Consider the following 12,858-nt stretch of genomic DNA (forward strand, 5'->3'; position numbering starts at 1 on the left):
TATGAAAGCATTTTATAGATTATGAACATGGAAGTTTTAAAAAATACCTACATGTTATATATGGACGGATCTGATACTTGGATCTGAATATACATGTGGTACATTTCAGTAATGATGATTGAAAAGTTTGTACTGAATTTGTTTTAAATTTAGTTTGCAAAGGACCAATGTCATGCTTGCTCAAATTAAAGTCCTATTTGTGAAAGTAATGTTTAGAATAAGTTATGTTAATGGGATGTTGGCAAAGTTAATGATACATGAAGTATCTTTTTCAATACCTGAATGAGAGTTCTTTCAGTATATACATGTACCTATAGGTTTTATTATTTGGAAAGAACCAAATGTGGTTTGCTAATGTTTGATAAACATTAATCTTGGCTGTTACCTTTTAGAATGACCTAGGTTGTACACTGTGTTTGATTATGGAGTTTCTTTATTGTAGAACTAATTAAATCTTCCATCAGATGTATTTTGATGAACACTGACTATGAATGAATATTACACTTTCATATTCTGCTCAATAATATTTATTTTGCCAGTAGTTTGTCTTTTCCCCAGTTAAATAAAAAAATCTTTTTGTCATGGTTATCAAATAAATTTTGTAAGTGCCATAACTTGACCCCTTGATTGGAATTACTGTAGAAATACTTTTTTCCGCGTGGTATTAATTCACGCTATGTACGCGGTCACAAATTTTCCGCGGAAATTAGACTCATCAAACTTAATACAAATATAAGGCGTATAAGGAGATTCTTAAGATATCCGCGTAATTTTCTACCAGCGGATTAAACAGAAATAGAGTTTCCGCAGAATTATGACCCCGTGGAAAAAAGTACGTCTACAGTAATTAAAACTTACATTGTCTTATGTTGCAGGAGTCTTTTTAACACAGGTTATGATGTCAACAAGCTTTTATCTGTAAATGTCATTTGGCATAAAGACATGTCCAGACTCCAAAGAAAATCAAACTAGAATTCTGTATATTCCCTATCTTATGCAAATACTTAAAATGACTCATAGAGGTCAAATCAAGTCAACTGTTGATAAAAATAAATACATGTATTACAAGTGAATCTTACTTCACATGTAATGATGTAAAAATAGTCCTTTAATATTTGAAAATCAATAGAATTTGTTGATCATGACATGGACATATGTTGTAACAAGTTTTCAAGGCAATAATTTAATTGTTAAGTGAAATAGTTAAAGTACGAGGGACGTTCAATAAATAATGTCATCGGGGCTCGGAAAGAAGCAAAAGACGCTTTTTAATGATTTAGTCTTCATGATTTTACTTATAAATCTCTTTTGATTAAAATTGATGTCCGTTAAAGTTTTTATTTAATTTCTGATTGTATTTAGAACACATTTTTGGGTATAACCCTTAGTATACTGGAAAATAGCAGATCCAATGATTTCCTGGACTTATTTTTTTCTTTCTGAAAGGTGGTTTTTCAAGTTTGAAATTAGAAACAAGTCAAAAGGTAAAAGATCTAGCGAATATTGTTAATGTGAGAAAATATTAACTTTCTTTTTATCCCGAAAACCCCTTTACTCTTCAGAGGTGCAGGTTTTGGACGCTGTCATGAAGAAATTTAATGTAGTGGATTCCTGATTCTAGGTCCTTCCTCTAATAAACCTTTCGATTTTTTTGCAAAAAGATTGCTTTCTAGACTCCTCCAAAAATTAAACTGTCCCCCCGAATACGAAATTGAACAATAGTACCACTAATATTGAAGAAAATTGCATATAAATCTGTCTTTGTGTTCCTGCATACCTTTGCTCTTGTCGGACCATTGCTGTTTTTATCAAGTACATCTTATGGTAAATTTTGTATTGAATGTTTTAAGCAATAGATTCATGTTCCATTATCTGTTTGAATATGAAACAAACTTGGATAACTACAGTTACTGATATTTTAAAATAATTGTTAAGACATTCCTTCACGACGTCGTTTTCACTCATTTTTCAAAATATAGGGTGATATCTTTGAGTACCAAGCTTTTTTACTGTCAAACGTTTCTTAAAAACATTGTAAACTACTCCCGATATGATGTATATCAAATTTGCTATGTGTCTTAAAGTCAGTCATACATCATCAGATATTATTTGTTGAAATTGGGCAAATAGTACATAAGTTGTTATAATTTTTGTTGGCAAGGACGGTACCTATTTTTGATGCCCATTATATATTTTTTTTATCATTGAAATCCACCTGCTCATTTGTCTATAAAACAGGCATTGGTTGCTGTAAATGTCACATATTTCAGTGAAAATTTCTTTGGGATTTTTAACACGTTTTACAGCAGCTTTAATGAAGCTTTTATTTTCACTCTAGTTTACTGATTCTTTACCATTCATTTATAATGCAGTGTCTCGAATAGCCCTTGTTTCCCAGCTTCTCACGATTAAACCATGTGATGAAAAGTGGTCACATAAACTGTTATCAATTCATTAAAGATTCAATAATGAGAGAAAGTCTAGATTAATGTCATATGATTTCTATGTTGTATGTCATCGAGCTAATGACATTATTTATTGAACGTCCCTCGTATCTTGAACAGTTCCTCTTGATATCCATTACATGAAATTTAGCAGATCTTCATTGAATAAAATGTCAATATTATGTTTCCTTTGATCTAAGGTTGGCAAAGTAGGAAAAAAGACACATACCGGTATTTTTGTTTTAAAACATTATCAACATGTTTCATTTAATGTAACAATAGTCCCCTGTCTGTTTGTTTTGTCCAGGTTGTTTTTTTTTTTTTTCATCATAGTAATTTTTTAAGAAGTACATTTGTATATGTATCTGGGATTAGTTATGTCAAATACCTGTGTACTATTTGTTAAAGTGAAATCATTTTTGATATCTCATACTCTTAAATATCTTGAGACCTGTCAAGCTCGAGATACGATGGTTAGTCTATACCAGTAATTTGCTACTGCCATTGTCAATTCATAGTCATAAAACATTGTATAAATTGTCTCTTTCATTTTGCTATTTAATTATCTGTTTGTACATGTTGACAGAAAATTGAAACAAAAACCCTTCTGTCCATTAAGATGGGGTTGAAGTAAGATGATGCTTCTCAAACAGATTTTTGAAGAGACAGATTCAGAACATCGTACTTCAGTATTTTAATTAATTACTGAAATAGGAGTTATTTATGGGGTTTTAAAATTTTTTTTTCATTCTTGTACACTATGTGTATATTGTTGATATAAAGTCATTCATACAGAAAATGATTGTACAAATCCAAGTTTGCATAACTTACATAAATTCTTGTTCTGTTAAATTGACTTGTTCTAAACAATTCATAATTGTGTCATAATTACCGGTAAATTCAGACATGCAGGCAAACGTTTCGTAATAAGATAACTGTGATATTTTGTTATAAATTCTTGTTTTATGGTGCTTTTATATGTATGTTTTAAGTTAAAACTTAAGGATTATGTAGTATTATGGAGAGTACATATATATGACAATAAACAATTATGAATTGAATCAGTTTTCTCTTCTGGTGTGAAAATTTTTAACGAGTCAATAACTGTAAATAAAATTTACTTTTTTGGGATAAAATTTCCATGATTTGAAAAAAGAAATTGCTTTGTGGGACTTGATTTTTTGGTTAAAGAATGATAATAGACATGCAGGATACCGTAATTTGAAACTTAAACATATGGATCGAGACATGAATTTATGGGTCTCTACCATCTAAAACAACAAGAGGCCCATGGGACACAATGCTCACCTGAGTAACTGGCCCTACTGTTTTTCATCCCATGTAATACCTATGTTGGCCCCCTCCTATCCCCATCTCTACACTGCACACTAAAGAGTTAATGATAAAAAAGATATTGCAGTATAAATTTTATTTTGTTACAAAAACGGATTAACATCAATTAGTAAACCAGGCAATTCATAGCACCATAAACATATCATCTATAACAGAAAATCTAACATTTTCCTCAGTTTATTTCCCACCGAGATCAATTTGATTGTCTTGTAACTGTTTGAATCATTTTACTATCAACTTGACACTGAGGAGCATTCATATCTGTATAAATCACAAATCATAAAATCATAATATAAAATATTACTGGAATGTCAACAAGTTGTACCGGGATATACAAATAACCCCTGATTTAAAATATTATCACAGATATTTGGGTGATTGTCACATACAAAAATCAGTAAGAGCTGAGTCTACTCCACTTTCCGAGCTTTAATGGTTTTGCTGTATAAGACCGAGGACCACAAGCAGAAAGAGAATAAAAACACTCCCTGTAGAGCTACAATGAAGCTAGGCCTGTAACCGGGGGCACCATAGAAACCATAGTGACACAGCAAGACTTCTCCGATTAACGTCAGCAGACATCTTAGGACTTCATACTGGGGAGCAGAGGGACTAAAAAATAGAGACGTGCACTCTGAAAGTTTCTTCAAAACTAAATTTAAGGAATGAATGCCTATGCAACTTACCGAATGAAATTACAATTTTATTTACCATATACAATGTACTTCGATAAAAGATGAAGGACTTTGTTTTATGTGGGCCCTTTTGTCTGGTTTTTACTTAACTTGAGCCCAAATATTTTACAATACACTACCAGTGTACCAGTAAATAGATATACTATCTAAAGCAATATAGAATTTAATGATCAAAACTTAATTAAAGTGCAAAATCAAGGTAAAAGATGAAATTCAGACATGTCAACTTGATCAAACTTCTCTCCTTGTGAGTTAATGGTACATGTCTAGTTCTGGACCAAACAACACTTTGGACTTTGTCAGACTTCTCTAAGTTAGAAACACCATGTTTCACCAACACCTCTTCATTCCATACTTACTTGTTATCAAAAATCTTCCCAAAGGAGGTCAGACAGAGTCCAATATGGAGAACAAACAGCAAGACAGATAACTGTGACAATCCCTATTATTGGAAAACAGTTCATGTAGATGTGCATTTGCATTAACTCATCCAGTATTAATATTATCATTTATTGTAGAAAAAAAGGAAGTAATTTGGCTTAAAACAATATCAAGAAATATCTATGATTTTGCTTATTTCAAGTAATATGTATTTAAGCAATAGTTTTAAGTGACAGTTCAAGGCCGTAACTAGGCTCTAATTTTTAGTGAGGCAAGGATGCTCCAGTAAAAATACAAACGGTACAAATTTTAACAATGGCTTTGATTGGGGGTTTAACAAAAAAATCCAAACCTTGGATTTCAGGCTATAAATATTTCCTTTTAAGCATTTTACGTATATATTAGTAACTTACTTCCCCTGGCATGGCACTTCAATTGATTAGAGTGTAAGCTCGAGAGTCGCAAGTATGGAGTATATACCTTAACAGGCGGGGAGTTTGACATCGTACTGGGGCCATGTAGGGGCCTTCACCTGAAAAACACGCATATAAACATGAGTTTACTATGAAGCAGGTGATTGCAGAAAACATGAATACAATACTTCTAGGTCATCTTAGTGAGATGTGTAATAATGAGAGTTAAAATCACTCATGTTAACTTACTGTAAATGTATTCTATTTGGTGCATATGATATTTAGAGGGAATTGAATTTTAAACAAGTTAGCGTAGATTTGATTTTAGTGCTATCTGAATGTGCTAGATATAAATTATGAAACGGGACATTTAGCGATATACTTGAATGAGCGGCTTTCCACCAAAAGGTGAAATGAATGATTTAGAAATTGAGACAAAAGTTGCTAAATGTAATACATTTACAGTATGTCAACTTGATATTCAAATTTAATACACACCACAGGGATGTCCTTTATATCCCCTGTCATAGGTATAAGGGCCCCATCCTGGTCCACAGAACAACACCTTCAGTTTGTTTCTCCACCCATCCATCTCCCTGAATCTCTCAATCATGTACTTCAGATACCCAAACTAAAAATAGGTACAGATTCAGCTTAAAACTGGCTTAAAATAAATCACTGTATACATATATGTTCAAAAAATTGATCTGGCTAACACCAACCTGGATAACATTTGGATCAAATGTGTTTAATGGATGAGTCAGACCATACACAACCTCTTCCTTCTCAGCTTGAAAGGTACCTAAAACAATACTTAGGTTGTAGAATTTGTTACATGTTGGTGCATTTATTTCTGCATATTCAAACTGTAATACAAACATAAATCAGTAACTAACTGGCACAATCCCAAATCAGTGTAATAAGTATTTCTTAGAGTATTACTGAAAAATCATGATGCAGAGGTAGTCAGGCTGTAGCTCAATATCAATTGCACCAAAATATTAATTCTACCTAAATATGAACACTTCAAGTATTTATGTATAAAAGTCACCAGTAGGAAATTGACAAAAACAAAAGAAATTATTTTTTTTTTACCAAACAGCCTGTCCCAGATGATGAGAGTGCCTGCGTAGTTTTTATCAATACAGTACGGATTTCTCCCATGATGCACTCTGTGGTGGCTGGGTGTGTTCAGAATGTATTCCAGAGGACCCAGAGATTTTACGTACTACAAAAACAAATAATACCTGGGTATTCATTTAGATACATCAACAAAAACACAATAATCCTTATACTGTAGATCCCAGAGTATTTGCAACACCATATTATCATAAGATATGTATGTGGTAGTTATAGGTATAAAGACAAAATTTTTATGAATCCATATAATTTTTACCAATTTAAATATACCTGAGAATGAAGTTTCACAAGGAGACAGTCTCCCAAAATTTTGCACAAAAGTTTAAGCAAATATAAAGTGATTTACAATATTCCAAATTGTACATAATATGCTTGTATTACATACCTGAGTGTGGATCCAAAATTGATACAAAATATTCAACTCTTGGTGAACCATGAAAACAGAGGGTGGCATGAATAAGGCAAGAGGAAGGTAAGAAAACCTGAAATTAAACTTAGAAATATATACACTGTGTTTAAATAAAACATGCAATCAGAGACATATAAAACCAGAGATTCGCAACTCTCCTGAAATCTCGCGTAATCTCGCGAGTGTGAATGTGGGTAGCGAAATGGCCGGGCCGGGAATTTGAAAACTGAGAGCCGGGTTTTTGGTAATTCCGAGATAAATACTCATTCTTTCTTCATGAAATTTACAGACATAGTTTATAACTATAGGTTTTGCCTTCGGTTGAGAATTTAAGTCAAAATGTTGTGTTTTTCGATGATTATCGCCGATTGTCCTTTTCCAGGTGACTAAAATGGGTAGCGAGTCCGGTTTACTCATTTTGGCGATTTTAAGCTTAATGCATCGAAAGTGTTTGTGATATTTGCATTTAATGGTTGTTTATTAACTTCAAATAGTTAAATTGTTCAATCATAATGAAATTAAATGTCGATTATTAGGGTTTTTGTCATTTTTCATGAATGCACAGGTCAAAGTCAGGCTGTTGCGGGACAAATTAATAATTGGATTGCCAGAGAAAAATATTAATTCAGTACCTAAATATGATACATCTAAGAAATAAATTGGAAAAATTAATAAAAATATGCAAAAAAAAAAGAGTCATTTATATTTCAATTATATGTCATTCTCTGATAAGTATTTCGGAAATAAAAGGTTTTTCCCGGGTGAACGTGTGGTTTGGCAATGGGTGTGTTCAAAAAATGCGTATATTTTCAATAATCGTGATTTATTACTGCAACAGTTAAATGTTTTAGGTAGTTAAAGTTCAATTCCAAAGATCCAAATGAAATAATTGTAAATATACTGCCGAAATTAAGTTTAAACCGCTAAAATGAGCAATGCTCACACCATTTTAGTCACTTGGAAAAGGACAATCGGTGATAATCATTGAAAAACAAAACATTTTGACCTAAAACCTTCAGCGAAGGCCAATCCTAGAATAATAAACTATGTCCGTAAATTTCATGAAGAAAGAATGAGTATTTATTTCGTGATTATCAAAAGCCCGGTTTTCGTTATCAAATATAAAGTGATTTACGGGTTTCCTACCCATTTTAGTCACACTCTAATCTCGCAGGTCCTATTGTTTACAATTTTTCAAATCTCGGACTGTGCGAGAGTTAAAATGGAGGCTACCGACGATGTAAACAGAAACTTTTTAATTAATATTTTGGCTCGAGAAGGCGATAAACAGACTTTTTTGTTGTTTTAATTACTGAAGAAATATAATTCGGCAGAAAACCGATCCATGTTTATTTTACGCTTTAAATTGCCTTGGTTTTATATGTCTCTGATGCAATGTCCCCTTTCTTGTCCATTTTCTACAATGTTAATTGAATTTTCTAAATGCTTTTAAAATCCTTCAAAAGACTAATGCTTTCAAATAAGCATTAGAATAAAATCTTACCCATGAAGTGTAAACCTGAAGCACAGATTGTCATAGAGCTGTCGTGAAATTGTAGTACTCAGAACTGTGATGTACTTGATGGGCAGCCCACATAAAATTCACCTCTGAAGAAAAAAATAATCTTTATCAAAATAGACTTACTGTATACATGCAGGGTTGTTTATGTCATTCACACTTGAAAACAATTTTCGCCTGCTTTAAATTTGCCCAAACACAGTTGTAATTAAAAGACAATACTTTTTCCTTTGAAATTGAACTGCTTTAAATTTGCACACTTGCAACAAGGGCAAAAAAATTCTGTTTACACATTTCACTTTATATTTTGACTGAAAGTGTATACTGACAATTTGTGAAACAACTACTAACAACAAAATCTAAATAGATTAATTAGATGCAGTATTTTAGCTACAGGTCATTCAATAATACTTTAATATATTTTTTTATCAAATTTCACACCATGTGCCAATCTGTGAAACCAGTAATATCCTAGATCCACCCCCAGAAAACATATCCACCATGTCCACGCAGAGTCCCATGGCAACTCGTAAATATGGTATCTGTCGTACACCCATATATATCCAGTGTACATAATGGATTTCAATAGAAACCTACAGATGAACAAAAAGAAAATCAGAAAACATTTTTTTATTCACAGAAGGAAGTTAATGACAACGAAAGAGTCATAAAAAATTGTCAAATAGGGAATTTTCATTTGGATTGCATACACACTTTCTCTAAAAGATTATTCAATGGCCAAGGTTGATAACTATAGTGCTATGTTTTACATAATGCACGATATGTCGTCTTTAATCAAAAAACAAACATTCAAAAATTTTAAAAGTCATAGAATACTAACATTGGGAGTCGTGAATACTGTCCAGCACCTATGGAGGTAGCACCATCATTGAATCGGGCTTTCCTGTCCTTTTTGTACCACATGACTGCCATCTCCAGAAAAATGCACACAAAGAAGAAGGGGGTTGCCTGAGAAAGAAATAAAGCTCCTTATTTTTAACATCTTCGGAAATAATTTTATAATCATTGTCATCCATTTCAATTTCTTTTGTAGATAATCAAAAAATTTGATGTTTCAGCAATTTACAGTTAAAATTTTTCAAGTTGCACATTCTAATCATGATTTTACACGCCCAGTCACTGAATGCTCTGACTTCATTAAGTGTCGATGCCGGTCAAGTGTTTTTTTTTACAAAAGAGACATGTTAATGGGTCTTTTATACACGATAGGCAAGTTAGGCAACAGATAATTGATAACTGGATATGGTGTAATTTGAAATGTTTAGATTGATGCACAAGTGAGGGTAAAGGGAGAGTTTTTTCCCTTGAAATTCTTAATCTGTACTCAGATGGGAAGAAATGCAAGGACTGTGTCATCATGTATCACAATTGTTTGTGTTCCAAATTTCTAATCCCAGATCTTTTGCACTTAATATGTAAAATGTTTGATCAAATAGTATTTTTTGATACATAAACATTCACACAGAGCAAACAATAGAATCTAGTACTGTATGAATGTGGTGTTGCCTAATTGGCACTGAATACCCTTGAAAAGATTGTACCTCCACCCAACCCTGCTTTGCAATAAGCAGATAAAAATAGCATCATTAATTTTTTTTTAATTTTTATCAAATAGATATACATGTAGTTATAGAATCAAATTATCATTGGAAATGATTTATGCTTATCCAAAGTTATGCAGGTCCAGCACAACACCCCGATAAAGGTATATAGCTTGATAAAGCTATATAGCTTTATCAAGGTATTTAAAATACCCTGATCAAGGTATTTTATGTAATGAAAATTCAAAAAAAATTCTTTAAAAATTAAATACTGAAAGTCGAGTTCTGAGTTTTTGTCAGTGTGTCTACTCGTGCATGAAAAACACTCTGGTATCAAAAAGAAAGCATAAAATAACGTCTCCTCACACGACACGTTTTTGTACTGATTTGTTTGTGTTTGAGTACTTTACATGCATGGGTGAATTTACTGACAACAACTCAGAACTCGACTTTCAGTAATTAATTTATAGCGAAGCGCCGCTTGCTTAGCGAGCTCAATAGACTAACGTGTACGAATGGAGGAAATTCGGGTTGAAATCTGCACATTGTTCCAAGAAATTTTTATCTCACCGCGTGAAAAAATTCCAAACTCCCAATAATCCTTTGCGGTGCATAGCAACATGGTGGCTAAAACATAGCAACAACTTACTTGAAAAAAAATACAAAAAACATTTTAATGCAATCTCCATGCCATAAAACTATCGTTTGCATCCTAAGTCAACACAGGACTTTTTATCTGACGTCATACTTTCGTCATTTAACGGCTCGGGTATTTCCGATTTTGTCGGAAACTTCCGAGAAGTTCGGAATCTCGATCCCGATGCTTCGGAAGTTATTTCTTTTTATTGTTTTGTTTTCTTCTTTTTTTCTTTTTCTTGAATGATAGGCAGTACATGTGTAGGTTTTTTATTGTACATAACTGCGCTCGCCCCAACGGTCACACCGTAAAACATATTAAATAATTTTTTAGAATTTTCATTACATAAAATACCTTGATCAAGGTATTTTAAATACCTTCATAAAGCTATATAGCTTTATCAAGCTATATACCTTTATCGGGGTATTGTGCTGGACCTGTTATGTAACACAACGCTTAAAGGAATAATGATGGAGTGACAGTACAAAGTCTTACTTCATTAATGTAAAGTGGAACTTCTTCGACATCTTTAAAGGAAGTTTCATTCACTGTCACTAAATAAAACAACCGTCTGACACCTGTCAAGAAGGGGACTTTGGCCAGGTTGGACATTTTCTCAACGCGGATACAGCCAATGTCGCGCTAAACTAAGAACCTAAGCGGATCGACGATAAAAATTCCGGAGTTGCTAGCACGAGCTTACATTATTTCCTTCACGTATAATTTTTGGAAACTCTTTTATACCTGTATATTAATGGACAGCGAAACATTTATTGTAATTTTAACACTTCTTACTGTGATGTTGAATTTAGCAATTTTTTTGTGTTTTTTTGTTGTTTTTTACAACTTGTATATTCGTCCCCCCGGCCGCCTTCCCGGCCCAAAGCATTCAGCTGTCAGTAATTGATTCACAAAAATTTTAATCCTGGTCATGATTTTTGAATGAAAAGAGAGTCTTTCAGTCTGTCACAAAAAACTTTAACATTGGTCATATCTTTTGTATGAGAAGAAATGGGGCTTTCATATTCCACATCACAGGCACTTAAATTGTTTCGTACACGGGGCACCCCCTGTACTCCGTATACGAAACAAGTGTAGACCTGTGTTCCACATGTGCATTACATGTGATATGAAAACAGACACTTGAGGATAAAGTTCAATGCCGAATTCAACACCCTAGAGGAAAAGGGGACAGAGAATACTTCCAGTATTTATAAGTTCTTGACAGTGAAAGTTTACAAATAATTTTGAAAATAAATCGTGTTACTAACTGTATGTATTCCCTTACAGAGAGAGCCCTGACAGAAACTAGACACAGATCACAGGCCCTGTCCATGTGGTTAAATGTGTACACGACCGAACTGTCCAGGAAGTAAGACCATAAATAATATTTTTTCTTCTGTTTTTCTCTTTTATGTTAGACACACAGTCTGCTGGACAGTTCGTTCGGAGAGCTCAACAACGACAGAAGTTCTGGTTCAGGTTTCCTGGTTGAGTCAGTATATGATTGAAATGTGTGCTTCTTCGTTTCTATGAGTGCAAAGCAAAATACAGGCTTTGAATTACAGGCGCGTAGCATCGTTTTTTGAAAGTTGGGAGGGGCCAGCCAGAAGAATTTTTTTTTTTACTTACCTGAAAAAGTTGACAAGCAAAAAAAAAAACCCCTGTTGCTACGCCCCTGAATTATGTCCATCTTGAACTAAGCGTTAAAGATGTGTCTCGGCGTGCTTTAATAAACAAATTTGTTGAAGCAAACTTATACTTTGTCAAATAAATGTTCGATTTTTTAAAATATAAAACTAGACTTTGACCCGTGCGTGCACGGGTTGACATTGTTATGAATGCATCCATGTGCATATCGGGCATTTAAAAAATCGATACATCGACACATTACTTTTGTCAAGTGAAATAGTCCTGGCCCCAAGATCATGAAGCATCTTAAGCTTAAGTCTAGATATGCATATGCGCTGAAATCTTTTTTAGAAATTAAGCAGTCCAAAATGAAAATTCTTTTTAATTTTGTATCATCAATCTGCTGGCATATGCAAATTAAGAGTTTTTTTTATAGAAGGTTGAAATTTAGCCTGTCTCATGATCCTAGGACAGGGTCTTAGGGAATTGGATCTTGCTAACTCCCTCAATGATTAACTTTATAAACTGTATACTCAAGAGCTAAAACAGAAGTTAATTAGGTTTTTTTTTTTTTTTTTTTTTTTTTTTTTTTTTGCGTTACTAATACATGCAGCTCCTATAGTAAAGAGCGCAAAAATCTTCCATCGGCTTTCAAATGTGAATCATCAAATCA

General features: G+C 33.1%; 1 pseudogene; it reads right to left on the bottom strand.

Moving 5' to 3' along the window:
* Positions 1 to 5,354: 5,354 nt before the first annotated feature.
* On the bottom strand, positions 5,355 to 11,200 carry LOC134279504 (alkylglycerol monooxygenase-like; annotated as a pseudogene).
* Between the last annotated feature and the right edge of the window lie 1,658 nt (positions 11,201 to 12,858).

The sequence above is a fragment of the Saccostrea cucullata genome, unplaced genomic scaffold (assembly GCF_032062105.1).
Source record: "Saccostrea cucullata isolate Sc308-1 unplaced genomic scaffold, CSIRO_AGI_Scuc_v1 ctg97, whole genome shotgun sequence".
NCBI lineage: Eukaryota > Metazoa > Mollusca > Bivalvia > Ostreida > Ostreidae > Saccostrea > Saccostrea cuccullata.